General features: G+C 39.4%; 1 protein-coding gene across 1 annotated transcript in view; it reads left to right on the top strand.

The window, feature by feature from the left end:
* adgrl3.1 (adhesion G protein-coupled receptor L3.1) overlaps positions 1-15,438 on the top strand; it is a 117,562-nt gene that overhangs the window by 6,343 nt on the left and 95,781 nt on the right. Inside the window, exon 2 of the mRNA XM_087841798.1 lies at positions 7,058-7,139. The gene's annotated coding sequence lies outside the window, so the exon portion shown is untranslated. The remainder of the gene's footprint in view (positions 1-7,057; positions 7,140-15,438) is intronic.

Below are 15,438 nucleotides of genomic sequence, written 5' to 3'. Positions count from 1 at the left end.
TTGGGTTGTGAAAAGGCTCAAGTGGGATAAAAATAATTGAGAAATCAATCAGTGTAAATCAATTTTAAGAATGATCACCTCTCAGCCATTTATTATGATAATATAAATATGTGTTGTGGTGATGTTTTCTGGCTCTTCCCTACCTTCCAAACATAAAAACTCCTAAAGAGATTGAATATGACATAAAATAGCCTACACTTTCCATCATCGTTATAATAATCTAAACAGGCTGATGGCTCGCACTGCACCATCTTTCCTTTTAAGCAATCAATTTCAGGTGCTTAAGTGGGCAAAATCAATGTCAGGTTTTACAGTTATGTTTTTTCAAAGCCAGATGTGTATACGTTTTTCTGACCAGTTGACTTTTTTTGTCTTGTTTGTTGAGTCAGTGTAAAATCTATTTGAGATCCAACTTTTATGTTGTCACAATTGAGTTTTATTTAACATGGTTTTATTGGTTGCACACTATAGTGCTGTCTTGAAGAGGAGAGAGGAGGCTGTTCATGGTACATTTATTCAGTTTGTGCACCGTTATTATGGGTAACAGTCTGAAAAGTGTGTTTACAATGACTGGAAATTTAGTAACTCAAAGAAGAATAAAGAGAATTAATGTTTGTGTTTATGTCTTTGGGCTTTTTCTGCTTTACTCTCCAAATTTGATATAAGCCGGCAAACTACAGTTCTTTGAAAAGATGAGCACAGCCCTTGAAAGTTGTTGACCTTTTGAACGTATTTAGACAAGCAAACACTTGAAACAGTATTAATGCATAAAATATTATGAAGATGATGCTTTCAGACAAATTAAACATAAACTTGACATCTAGATTCATCACACAAGGTTCAGGATGAGAATCAAGATTTCAGCTTAGATCCCAAGTTGACCGACCTCTAGCATGTAGAGTCTTTGTTATAGTGTCATCACTCACTTTTTCTGTCAGGAAACTCATCTATAGCTGGCTCAGAGTTGTTAGAGTTTGTCCTGTATACCGCAGCCCTAACAAACAGATCCCAGCAGTGGAGTGTTCATGCAGAAAGAAGCTTCCAAGAAAGCCAAACATTCATCTTATAGGCTCCACAAGTAACTATTGATGTCAAAGAGGGTGTGTTGCTAATCATATTTTATGGTTTTCCCAAACTGGAAAGGCAGTTTACAACTATGTTCTCTGGACAGATAGAATTGTTTGGCGTTATTAGATTGCAGTAAGTAATTTACCTATAACTATGAATTCTGCATTATATCAAGGACTGAAGATATGTCTGAAAGTTGAAGTTGAACAGGACAATAGAGAAATCATCATGGCTTGCAAAGATGAAATTGAGTTTTATAGGATATTTATGGTGTAATCAAACCCTTAAACATCTTTCAACTGAAGGGGACAATAGTAGGATCTGAAGACATGGATATAGTTACTTTTTCCATGTAATGATATCTGTTGTGTGGTAAAATATTGAAAAAAACAGTATCGACATTATCTGGAAGAACTGAGTGAAAGATGCTGAAACCTTTGGTCATGTCAAACAAGTCAATAGCTTGCAATAAATGTCTATGACTAAGCTGTTGCTTTTTAAATGTGTCCACAGCCCACCAATTTTTAAAAGCTTGCATTCACTATGAAGTTGTTGTTATTATTATTCTACAAAGCGAGAGTTTCTCCTTCCAGTCTACGTATCTTCACACATTTCCTCTGTGTGTTTCACCTCCCTGTGCACCACTCAGAGCTGTCACCATTCAACAGAAATGCACACATACACATGAATTTCTTCCTGCAGATACTCTGAACACACATTAATAATGTACACATCAGCTCCGACCACTTTCTCTGGTTCTCTTAAACACACGTACATTTACATTTGTATGCAAACACACGCATGCATAAGCTCACACACTCACACAGAGACGTCCATAGACATTGCCTGCAGCTGTATATTTAGTGACACACACAGTGCCATTAGGGAGCCGAGCGGAGAATCAGTGTACAAGGCCAGAGTGATTGTAAGAAGCCCACTCAAAGGTCTGCCGATTATTTTGGTCTCTGCAGGAAATCATTTACAATAGCACCCATCACCCATCAGTTCATTTAAACATTGCGCTGTTGTGTGCGTTAAGTGTTAAGCCAGTCGCCACAGTATTGATGGGAACTTCGCTGCTTTGTTGTTTGAGTGGTTGACTATAGCGTGCTGAGGAGGCCGTGGTTGTTTAGAGAATAGGTTGCATGGAAATGAGTCATACACAATGTGATGCAACACAGCGGATAGATTTGAATTATGGGGCAATGAACAATGAGGTCATCACAATGCTGGGGGCCTAAATCTCTCAGCGCCATCGTATAACACAGCATTTCTTATCAATGGAGGAAACTACAGCAAGTAGGATTGTTTAAAGGCTTATTCATTGGTGTAAATAAAGGACTGGTTGGTTCCCTTCATTGACTCAGGTGCTAAGACAATAGAAGGGGAATTCTGCTTTCATTGTTTTTTGAGCACTGTTTACTGTTACAAGTAACATTTACACTTTATTACACATTTAAATGATTTCATATTGTTAAATAGTTGCAGTTCATCCTTTTCGAGAGGTGCCAGTCTCTTATATCTACAATACTGCATGCAGTGATATTTTCCATATCTTTTCCTTCTTCAGCAGATTGTCCACAATCAGCGTCTGCTGTAATACCATCATCCCCAGGCCCCTCTTAAATTTCCTGCTTACTGAGCTTTTACTTTAACTGCATTACATAGATCTTCCACTCCCTGTTCATCTGGTTCCTTTCAGCATAAACCAGGCTGAAAGATCTGACTTGAAGCACTTTGATGGGACTGGTCATCTGATGGTAAATAAGAAAAAGGGAAAAGGAAAGACGAAACTGTCGTTTCTCGTGCTTGTTCATTGGCACAGTTGTGATCATGATTGATATCGAATAGCATATTCATGCCAAGTCTTTGGGAGTGTGAATGAAAGGGAGTATTGATCTGGAGCTTAGCTGCTGGTGTAGTATGATAGGCTGAAGAAGGGCAAGGATGACTAGATAGTCATTCTTGATGGAACAAAGATATTAGCAGATGTAGCAATGATCAATGCCTTGATAATATATGTTTACATTATTTGCGGCATTTTGTCTCAGTCCCAGTGTTATTGAGCGGGCGGAATGTGAATATAGCCTTTTACTCTGTCCAAGGTTGAAGAAGAAAAAGAAAATAATAAGAAGAAAATAATCAAGAACTGAGCTTAAACCTACTAGGTTACTATCACACATCATATATGAGCCCAAAATAATCTATCCAGTTCAGTGCTACTCATCTGACATATAACCACCACACTTTTTTGCCGTGTCTCAGTTTTACATGATACATGGTAGTGTCACTAAAGACAGATGACTACCACTACGACTTACTGGCCTGGAGCAATAACTTCCATGCACCGCATGTCTATTTTCTAACCATGTGAGACATTGTACTCTTAGTCTCTTTAAGTGTGCTTACATGCATTTTGAACCCTCTGATTGGTTCTCATTCAGACTGTATGTGTGATAAATGAGATGACATTCAGTACATGGACCTAGAAAAGTGTAAGAGGATATTTAGAGTAAAGGAAGTGTTTGATAAATTATATTTGGTCTTTTAAAACCAATCTCTGCGTGAAAACATATGTCTGGGAATTACTTTAAGCTATGTATAATGGTTAAAATGATGTATGTGGTGCATGCAAGTCCTGAAATGTCTGAATGTGTCTGTGCAATCATGTATTGAAATATCTCATTGTCCAGACTTAAGCAAAGTTGATTACAGTTCAGCGGTTCACAGTATCTGGACAAATCAACCAGTTTTATTTATCATGTACACCTACGTTCCTGATTCCCTTTCTTTCTTTCCCTCCCTCTTTCAAAGATTTATGTGGGCCACATAGAGAAGAGTCTTTAATTTTACGCCTGGGTAAACCATATACACTATTGCTCCACATTCCCCGTGCTTATAGAGAGTCTGCTGAAGGACAGGAAGAGAATTGCGGTTTTAAAATGAATATATAGGGGACTCCACCCTTTAAAGAAAGGCCTTGGATGGCTTGGATTTGCCATAAATCTCCGTCAACAGGCATCAGCACAATTTCCATTGTGTTATGATGCAATTGGTCGCTTAAAGCATAATTACAGAGCGTAATACATGAAAAAACCATCATGAAAGCATACTGTAGCATCATCCTAATTACATACGGAGAGCTGATGAATAATGGGGATGACACTGGACATCAATACAGCCACTACCTCTCATAATAGAAAACACAATTGTTTTACTGTGGGAAAATGGGGGTCATCTATCATGTAGAATCTACTCTGGGTTTTTTTTTTTTTTAGAAAGACATTGAGCCTTGAGACCTTAAAAAAACCCTCATCCAACCATTGTTCATTCACCCCCTCCCCAGAGTCCTCTTGATCAGTTCCCCTGCTTAGCCTGAAGCTATAGCTACAACTGTTCTCTATCTGAGGCCCCTCTTACATTCATTTGATCAAAGTCCTGCATTTAAGACCTTAAGTGTACTCAGACTATTTTAAATATTTTCCCTTTCACTCTTTTCTTGAAACACTCACCAGCAACTAAAGAGAGAAACTAGAAATTTTTCAACTGCCCTATATTTGTCTAGGTTACTCTGAGGTATAAAGTTAGCATCGTTACATTAGCTTAAACATTTGAGCTTAGCTAACACTTAGCCTTTGGAACATGTTTGACTTTAGGGTGATGCCAACTTTCTCTCCTTCTCTCTCTCTCAAAAAAAAGATGAAATAAAAGAGCTATTTCAGGATCATGTAAGAAAGATGAACTGTTTCCTAGTCTGATTCAATTCTCTGGTTGTTTCCCCAATTTTCAATTTACGTGCTTCCCTAAAGTGGAATCATTTCTTCCCTTGGTTTGAAAAGCACAATAGTATTGTTTGTACAGTTCTTTTTGTGAATGAATTAGCTTATCACACCTTGGTCATTTGCTTGAACGCAAAGCACTTCCATACTCAATTCTTGATGCTGCTATCACAACAGCTGCATTAGTCTCAGTCTTCCATGTCGTTTTTCCTCTGCTATCTGCAGTTTTTCTTGTCCTTGTGGTAGCCCTTCTTATTCAGCATACAACGATAGAATACAATGTTTGTAGCCATATGCTGCCACCATTAGTTTGGTAACAATACAGCCTCTGTACTTACGCTGCCTAAGGTAACTGCTACAGAAAGCAACTGTTGCATTTTTTGAATTTTGGTATAGTTATCCTACGTGTTGATTCAGGTACCAGCTCTACTACGGGCCCATCAGCAAACACATACTAAACATACCTACTTTCCAAATTAAATAAGGGAACATTACTTCTTATAATGGCACTGGAAATAGGAAGTAAATTACATTCAGTGTGAATGTAATTCCAGTGTTTACAGAGTTAGTGTGATTGCAAGGAAAAAATATACCAAAAATATACTTTATCTAGTTGTAGTTTTCCCTGTGTGTTTCATGGAAACTTAAATTAGACTTTATTTAAGACTTCCTCTGTAGGGATGCAACAAACTGGTGGTGTACCAGTGTTGTGTGCTCTCACTATTGCGCTGGTTATGTCTTTGTTTCTTTTTCCTCTTTTGCACTTGCTACTGTTTATGAGTTGTAATGAAAAAAATCCCTTCCCCTGTTTTGCTGCTTACACAAACATGGTCTTTCACCACTTCACATTTACATTCAATCCCATTTCTTTTCGATCCTTCTTCCACCACTCCTTACTTGCTGATTCCACCATTCTTGATCATCTCTGTGTGACTAACCATGTTAAGGGAGATACGAATGAGGGTGCTGGACAGTCGAAGGAGCTTAAAACCAAACGTAATTTCACTAGGTCTCTGCTGTCTGTAGCACTATTTCTGCACTTTAGTCACATGAATACATAGAGACACATGCAACTACATTAACAGAGAACAGTGAATCCATCTTTTGTTGTCTTTGCCCACCCAACCATAGAGACATTGCTCATGGCCTGCTTTACTGGCTGATAGACCCAGTTCCACAACCCTGCCCGAGCGCTCCACAGAGGTTTCACACGTTGCATGGGTGTGTGTTAATGCGGCTGACAAATGTCTTGCATGACAGTGAAAATGCACACAGATAAAGACTGTCTAAAAGAAAATTCAAGTCAAAACAGTATATACACTGTTGCTTTTCCTTTTATCAGCCTCCCCATGCATAAACCATGTGCGATTTCAGACACTGTACACAGAGTAATAACACACACACACACTGAGGTTGGTTATATTGGTACAAAGTTTATCTCGAAAGAAGTTGGGATTATAGGTGGAAATGAAGGTGGAGAGCAAGAGAAAGAGAGTGAGAAAAGGAAAAAAGAAAAAGGTTATTCTAATCCTAACAATAATAATAACAAAAGAAAGAGTGTGGGAGAGAAAGATGTGAAAACAAAAATACAAACAAAGATGCAGTGACAAATACAAAAAAGAACAAAAAACAAATTAAAAAAAAAGATATGTAACACTAACCATGCATAACTGCCTCTCTGAATTCTGGAAACAGAGCTAACAATTTCCCTTTCTGAAAAGTGTCTCTGGCATTTGGCTGTGAAATGCCACCCATATAAACCAGTTATCATGGCATGAGAGAGCTTTTTAGCTGTAAACTGCCAGCGAGCGCATAGACAGACCATTATAGACTTTGATACCCTGACACTTAAGAGGTCATTATGAGACAGAGCACACACGCGCACACACGTGTGCACGTGTGTGCACATACAAGGACACACGAATACTAAACAAGCAATCAGAAGTAAAAGTGGCTTGTGAACTGTCTGGTTCTTGTGTAGAGTGGGTTATGGCTATTCACACAATCTGGAGGGGGGGGGGGGGGGGGGGGGGCATTATTCACATTGCACCCCACATTCACCACATATTATAGCTATCTGTCTCTATTGTAAAAAATGACAGGGATTTCAGTTCACTGAGCTCGAATAACCCCCACCGTTTTCTCTCTCTCTTCCTCTCTCCTCCTTTCTCCCTTTGTGTCCCTCCCTCTTCTCTCCCCCGTGTCTGCAGAACTGGAACATCCGGCTGGCACTGAGATGTGATTCTCACCAGTTTCATTTCACTTTGACAAAGCAAAGTACACCAGTAACAGGTAAGAAAATGGCTCGTGTGTCTGTATTTGTGCATCAAGATTGAATGCACCCTATTTCACACTGTAACAATTTTTAAACAGTGGTTAACCAGGGATGTTGACTCAGAACTCGTTCTTGTTTACAGCAGGCTTTTTTAAGCCACGGGTATAGTCACGCATATATACACACACCTGGTGCGTTGTTTTTGCCGACTCTACAGTATACATTAGGCTTTTTTAAAATCCAAATATGACCCAGTGTTCTCCCCGGAGGTCTCATGGTTCCATCTGTGCCAGGAAGTTCTCTAATTGGCCCAACAAATGCGTCCTCTGAAACTGCTAATCCAATCAGATTTAACTAAGCTTTAAAAAGAATACAGGAAAAACAGGCAATATGCAGTGAATGTAACAGGAATAGAATTAGATATGTAAAGATGGTGGGTTCCGTTAGCCCATTGGGAATAAAAGTGAATTTGAAAAATTGCAATCAGCCTGGTGTTCATTGAAGGCATCAGCTGGAGTTTGCCACAAATCCAGACCTTCATCTGCCCATTAAGCCACTCAGCATGGGTTACTTACAGTGTATTTACAAGCTGAGCAGGACCTGTAAAATGTCGAATTTACGAGCTTCCTTTTAATTAGAAATACTGTCTCCTAGAGTTGGGCTGATGAATTGCACATTCAGTTTATTGGTAATCGAGGAGGGTGCAGTTCCTGGGTACTGACAGCTTATCAGAGTATCCTGGTTGCCATCAGTTTTTACATTTTCTTTTTTTTTACTCAGGGAAAAAAAAAAATTACATCCTTGCTGTAAAAAAGCCCTGAGGTCATGTTTACATGTGGGATCCTATTTGTTATTGATTGAATTGATAATGAGAATGAGGCTATTCTCTCAAACTCCTTCTGCTTCCCTCATTTTAGGGTCTCTGTGTCACATTGTTAAGTTTAATCTGTCATTTCACTGACGTTTCCGACTGCATTCATATGAAATAAAAGACAAGCCAAGATAACATTTGTGTAATTAAGAATGTTATTGTGTGCACGCCCGTTTGAGTTTTGATTGTGTAGGCAGCATATGTGAGTGTGACCACCTCAATGCCCTTCCTGTCTGGTCTTTGTGACTCTGCATGCTTGCCTTCCTTGACTCTCACATGGCTCTGAATGCTTGCTTTGAAATCTAATTCTGTGATAGCAAGGCCACATTTTGTCTTTATTTCACTGAGACAATAAGTAAAAAAGAAAGAACAACAGGAAATGGGATACATCATTCTTCGTATGGGGGATGTGCTTTTTTTTCTCTGCGTCAAACAGGTGTTTCCTGGTCCACACGAACAAACACACAACCTTCAATCACCACATTTCTAATGAGAGCGCAGACTGAAATGAAATCCGTGAATTGGTGAGTTGGTTAAACAGTCATTACATGTATACTGAGTAACACATCAAAGCAGTACACAAAACGAATGCTTGGATAAACAAGCAGATGAATGTGAGATATGGTGCAGTCATGCACAATATAGTCACTCATTACAAAGTTAACAAAAATTAAATATCAAGTGTGAAACTGAATTTAAGAAAAGTGACAGTCTTGACAAGCTTTGCACCTGTAAACCTGACACAGAAAATATATTGTGGAAAGTTTATGACTGAAGAAAAAAACTAATTTGAGAAAAATACAAAGATAATTCAAATTCCAGCTGTAACACCACTTACACAAATTAGTCTCTGTTCTCTCTTTTTCTGTCAATCTCTCTTACACAGATCCATATGCACACACACACACACACACACACACACACACACACACACACACACACACACACACACACTCTCTCTCTCTCTCTCCTCTCCCTTGCTGCCACCCAGTGAGTGCAGGCTCATTGTCTTATAATGTGACCTTTGCCTTGTGTTGAGAGGCCTTTATTCGAAGACAATAGGGTCCATATTGTAAACCATGCCAGTCAATGCGGTCCACACAGCTGCCATAAAATGGGTGCAAATTATCCAGGGTCCAAGTTGAGGCTTTGAGACAGGCACTTGCGGCACGCGCGCATGTGTGTTGTCTTTGCTTGTGTGTTTTTGTCTGTACCATTTGTGTCTGTTAGATAGAGGCCATGTTTCCAAAATCAGCAGATGGACTTGCGCAATTAGACTCAGCCTTGTTCTGTGTACACATTGCACACAAACAGACACACGAAAACCCACGCATCCAATGCATACTCGGGAAAATATGCACAGGGCTGGGTGTGACACAGATGTCTCTGAAGCTCCAGACCTGGGAGATGAGGATGGAGTTCTTTCTCTCTAATGGGGCTACGGGGTAATATATATTATTGAATTTCATCAAGATTAAGTAAGATTAGATAAACACATTTTTGTTTTCTTCGTTGAATTACTAAAAATGCTAAAACAAGCAAAATTAAATCTAATTATTATTTGTAAATGGATCAAATGAGCAAATCATCAAATAATTAGGCATATTTTTTGTTTCGTTTTGCACGTATGAAGTGTTTTCGTTGAATGCAACGAATTACTCAGCATTATTCAGCATATATTGTCATACTGTGAGAAATTACAAATCTGCTTTTCTTTAACAGAAAACGTATTGTAAATAATTGATAATGAATCATCATTAGTTGCAGTTCCATTCATCCATTAACAAAGAATAAAATGTTACAAAAACATGATAAAAGACTGCGTGACCATGTCTACACCATCTCTGCATTTATCCTCACCAGCCACGTATTGACCCGCAGTGACAGATAGGCTCAGAGGAAATGAGCTTGTGACTGAAAGGTCACGGTTTAAAATTTGTATGGGTACAGTAGCTGGAAAAATCCCGGCAGTTTAAATCCCTCAACAACTACCATCAGGGCTGCGACCTGTGGGCATTAACCTTTAACTGTTTCGGTGGAGCAGCTCCGACTCCGGTAGTGTGAGACTGTGTGGCTGTGCTGAACGAGCTCCCAGGTGTGACTGAGTTAATGTGTGAATGTGGTCCACCCTTCTTTCCTGCTCAGCCATTGAGGCAAACATGAACGAGTTCTTTCCCAGTCAACGAGCCGGGCTAAATGAAGCGCATGACTTGATAGCTTACAAACGTGGTACATTTTCGGCCATTATTTCAGCTTTGATTGTTTACAGCTTCTTTGCTGATTTGGTGTATTCACATCTGACAGTCTGGAGAAATTCTGTTGGACTTAGTGTTTGCTGTCTGATATTTGTCGCTGTCTGGTGGCTCTGCATCCTGTTTACTGTGCTTAAAGTATCATTCTTTCCTTTATGCACTCTTCCATCCCTCCTAAGATCAAGCGAGTGCACCTGGGGAGCTAACACACACACACCTACAGAATAATCAAATACACATGCGGTTTTGACGTAAATGCACAAAGACCCACATGTATACCCCTCACAAGCACAAATACATTGACACCTGAGTGGATTGGTACAACCCCCAGCACACCCCGTGCAACACAGAAGTACGTGCACACACACACACACACTTGACAACAGGGAATAGCCCACAGAGATGCTCTCAGTCAACAACTTGGAAAAAAAAAGGCAGCTATTTAAGGCCACTGTATTCCAGGAAGGATAAGCCGTCTTATTTGTGCGAAGAAACAAAACAAGTTATGGCAGTTACTATCACTGTGTCTTCTCCTATTTGGGATGTTTTGCTTATGAGTCAGTGCTAATTGTATAAAGTAGACTATATTGAGAATGCAGATTTCCAAAGGGCTTGGTATGATGATGAGCAGATGCACTCGCAGATGTTTTCCTTCCATGTGTGTGTTTACCAGTTCAATTATCCCTATCGTATACTGTAGAGATTTGTCGTTCTATTTGGATGCATCAACATGGATTCCAACAAAAACCACGAGTTATCGTAACTCTGTTCGTGCAAGCAGACTTGTTTGATACCTTTGGGAGCGCGACAACGGTTAAACACACACACACACAGACATCTAAACCATGAAATACGCTTTATTTCACTCTAATGCGTTTTGAAAGCAACAGCTGGAAAAGACGCATTGGTCAGAGATTAAAATCTTACTGTTCTTGTTAATAGTTTAAAAGCAGACCTGTTGCTGCGTGCCAGTGTTTCACATTTCAAATCTACATATATATAACCATTATCATAGAGGATTAAATGCTGTGAGGGAATGTGCTCTGTGCGTGTGTGTATTCAGTTATTGTAAAGAAAGACGCAGACCTCACAAGGATCCAAATGTAATCCTCACATTCAGTTCATGTTTTAGGAACGTGGATCTATCCAGAATGACTACAGTTATGAAAGGGAATCGATGCTGAAGACTTCTAGCTACAACCGGAATATAAGATCTGAGCAGCATAAGATTAATTTTTGATCATATATTTCTTACTAGCACAATAAAGCATTGATGAAACAAGTGAGAATAGTTTTGCAGACCCTGGGTTTCTTTTATTTGAACTTTGTAACTCTATAGAAATAACTTTTTCTGTCACTTTGTACTTACTAATGTGTAATTTTTTTTAACATAAATGGGCATTACATTGTTATTACACATACTCAAATGTGTCGATTATATTGCAGCGATAACAAATAAAGTATATGTACATGTAGATTTGCATATTGCATGTGTTTCAACAATGCAGAGTGAAAATAATAGACATTTATTTCAGACATTGCGAACCACCCACCAGCCTCATTGAATCATTCTATTTTAAATGCATCTGCTTGCTCTGGTTTGTTGATTGGAATATATCAGCACACCAGGGATATGAAACTGCAATAAGATCCAGACCTCTACCCTGCGTGATTTGAATATGAAATGATTAGATTATTGATTTTGGTTATTTGGGTCTCCCGCCCGAGGTGATATTGTGGCAGCGCAATCACCATAGCTGACATTTAGCACTGTGTTTACCTTTGCTGTCCCCATTGATTGCTTCAAAATCACCACCCATACATCCTGCTGGAGCTCATTGTATCATCAGTTTTATGCTATTTTGGAGAAGTGATGGATGCAGCTTATCAAAAATGCAACAGCTGTGGTTTGAGTCAGTGCAAAAAATATCCACGTCGCCCTGCAATCACGAAACACTGGTTGCATTTCATTGAATCGAATCTCATTGTAAAAATGGCAGATGCAATTCACGTGGGTGCAGATTTACTCCAGAATAAGTCTTTAACATATGTTGATAACATGAAGGATTATTATAGTGAAACTGATGAGGGTTAGGATTCAAACCATTTTGCCCTGCAAACTGAAAACTAAAGCTCAGCCTCAGTCCTGCAGAGAACAGTAATAAGTCTTGATTTTTATGTAATAATGTTCCAGGTAATGTTCTAGCACTGAATAACCACCACTGTGCTTCCTCAATCCCAGTAAACTTTGAAGAGAATCTCTTCCTCAGTTTAGATTTTTTTTGTTTCCAGGGAGAAGTGAAAATGTAATATCTAACAAAAGTGTTTGCTGACAAATACTCCCATATCAGTGTGGACATCTGTCATGAGACATTTTATACGCATCACGGCTCTGAGCAGCATTGCAGTCATAGTGACTCAAAAAGACTGTAATGTTTAATGTGTTCCGTGATATGTGAAGGGAGAAATTTCTATCTGTGTCCACCAGCGCATTTTCCTACACATAAGTCAAGGTGACAGTCTGCAAACGGATGTACTTTTTCTCTTAGGTAGATCTTTCTGTGCTTCCGATGCCATTTTCTCAGCAGTCAGACAATCCAACATTAAGTGCCTCCTTTTATATTTATACACCAGTGTTGGTGCTTATGCATTTTTAATTTATGAACAGCACTGTAAGCACCCCAGAAAGGCCTTTTTGAATAAATATTTCAAGACTCTGATATACACAGTTCATATCTGCTCTATAATGCAAGAGCAAAGGTTTGGTCCTAATGTCTTATGCAAAAATCACTTTTTTCCCCCCTCCTAACTGAATCAGTGGAAACCACAGAGTTTTGAAGTTTGCTGATTCTGAACAAATCTTTGAAATACTTGAATGCACGTGTTTCTGAAAGAGTATTGGGATCTAAAATTAGAGTAGCAGGAGTCTCATTATTTTGGTCCTACCAGTCTCTTTCATGTGAGCTTACGGTAGTTTAAAATGGAAAACAGTGGGTGTAGAGCACCTGAGCATGATGAGAATATTAAATGTTCATAGAGCAACACGGCGAAGTGGATGGCAGAGGACAGAAAGGACATGCAAGCATGTACGAAGGAAGAAAAAAAGCATAGAGACAGAGTGCAAGCAAAGAAGTAAACAAGGCTGGATGGAGAATAGCAGTCGGCCATGAAAATAAATGGATGGAGAGAACAGAATTGAAGAAAAGTAATTGACAAATGGATAATAAAGCTCAAATGTAAGATGAGGTTTTGAGCATTTTCTCTTGCTAACCAAGCCCAGCTCGTTCATGGGGGTTTAAATCTAGGTCACGAGAGTCGTTTGCTCCCTGTTTGTCTGCCTCCGCTTTAATGCAGCATCACTCACTGCTGAGGTGGCTGTTCTCTGTACTGTACAGGACAACTTTCTCCCTTCCCCGCTCTCTCTTCTTCACCCGCGAACACAATCACACGCATACACAAACTCTGCCGCGCGCTGCATCTGGCTTTAAGGGAGGCCTTTGATGGATCCGTTGTGACAGTACTGGGTTTAGAGCAGTGACAGGGAGTAGGAGAGGGAGACGGCAATGGGGGAGCAAAAAAAGGTAGTATGAAGGAGAAGACAGATGAATCAAAGGGAGGAAAACAACATCAGGGGCGCTGGAATCAGCATCACTGTGTCTGTAGTTGACATAATTGATTGTATCAGAGGAAGTTTTGTACACTATTAACTCCGCTCTTATGGGGGAACTCAGCTGTAATGCCATGCAGAATTGAATGGCTACATGCGCGTGTGTGCACAGGACTGTGTGCTTGTTATCTGGATATTAGCATGGGGCACAGCCATTTTTGGGGTATGGATTCATTTTTTGTTTGTTTTTTTCATTAGCTAAGCCTAAAAGTAGGCCAACCATAAACTGGACTTCTGCTCTATGCATTGAGTACTTTGATATATTTTGAGTGTTTTGAGTATTTCATTGAACTAACCTAATTTGCTGGTATGAGGTGGGAGTCAAAATAGTATTCCTCATTATTCCACATTAATCTGTGGGTTGTATAAAGCAGATAAGTTATGAAATCAATTTTCACTGATAATTGTGTTGATTGTGCGTATTCTTAGCATTGAATGAGCAAAACTCTAACTCATCTGCAAGCTAAAATATTGCGTCAAGAGCGTAAATAATGAGTGAAAAAAGTGTAAATGCATAAAAGCTATTAATTTTTTTTTTTGTAAATCAAAACTAACAGGCGCTAAAAGCTGTCGAGAACTGAGTAAACTGGCTCTTCATGACTAATTTGGTGAATCTCGACACCGCCAAGTGGGCTGTTTAATACTTTTCAGCATACGAGCTGCAGTTCCACATATGTGAGAATATACTAGTTTGAAGGGGTTAGCAGTTTCCATACTCAGCGGTCATAATAGAGTGATCACTTACAGTGATGGCAAGCCCACAGATTGCCTGTAAATGATGGATATCGCCATTGTGATTTAACCCATTGGTTTGTGAAATCCTTTTCTGGAGCCTCAAGCGGAGCATTTTTTGCCATTGCGATGTTGTTTTTTAAACCACATCTGGATCTGACTGGGAAGCCCAGGATGCTATGTGTCCAACTTATCCCAACCTAAACCCCCGATCTGGTCTACCCTATGTTTTTCTTACAAGGAAAGTGCTTCATGGTGCTCTGACGTCCCTTTTTTAAGGTTATGTGGACATATGAACACTAACCATGTGACTTTAACTTGTCTGCTATTTTAGATGTGTGACAGTCATGGTAACAATGTAGGGTCAAGTGAATAAGACTCCAGTCATTTAGGCCTAGAGAGTGGTGAGCATCCAACTGACAACCACCAGTCGTTCGGGAAAAATGAGTTTTCCCCGAATGGCTGAGAGTGGTGGCAAGAGGTTGATGGGAGTCACTGGGAAAACAATTGCTAAAGCCCTCCAGTCATACAGGCCTACAGATTGATCAGTGGCCCTCTGGCAACCACCTATTGCTAAAGAAAAATGTGTATTCCCCTCTACGGTAAGACGAAATCCTCCTTGTGACTGCTGAAATCGTGGTTTGAAAGGAAGTGATGGACTTGTCTATAAACACCATCCATCTGCAGACAGTATACGGGTAGATTTTATGTCATTGGAACATATCATGATTAGCTATTTACTCAATTATGAGTAATTGAGTAAATAGCTAAATAGCTATTTAGCTAAATAGCAG

Source organism: Neolamprologus brichardi, chromosome 6, assembly GCF_056152115.1.
Source record: "Neolamprologus brichardi isolate AB-2024 chromosome 6, ASM5615211v1, whole genome shotgun sequence".
NCBI classification, from domain to species: domain Eukaryota; kingdom Metazoa; phylum Chordata; class Actinopteri; order Cichliformes; family Cichlidae; genus Neolamprologus; species Neolamprologus brichardi.
The sequence above is the reverse complement of the archived record's forward strand: the minus strand, read 5'-3'. Positions and strand labels throughout refer to the sequence as shown.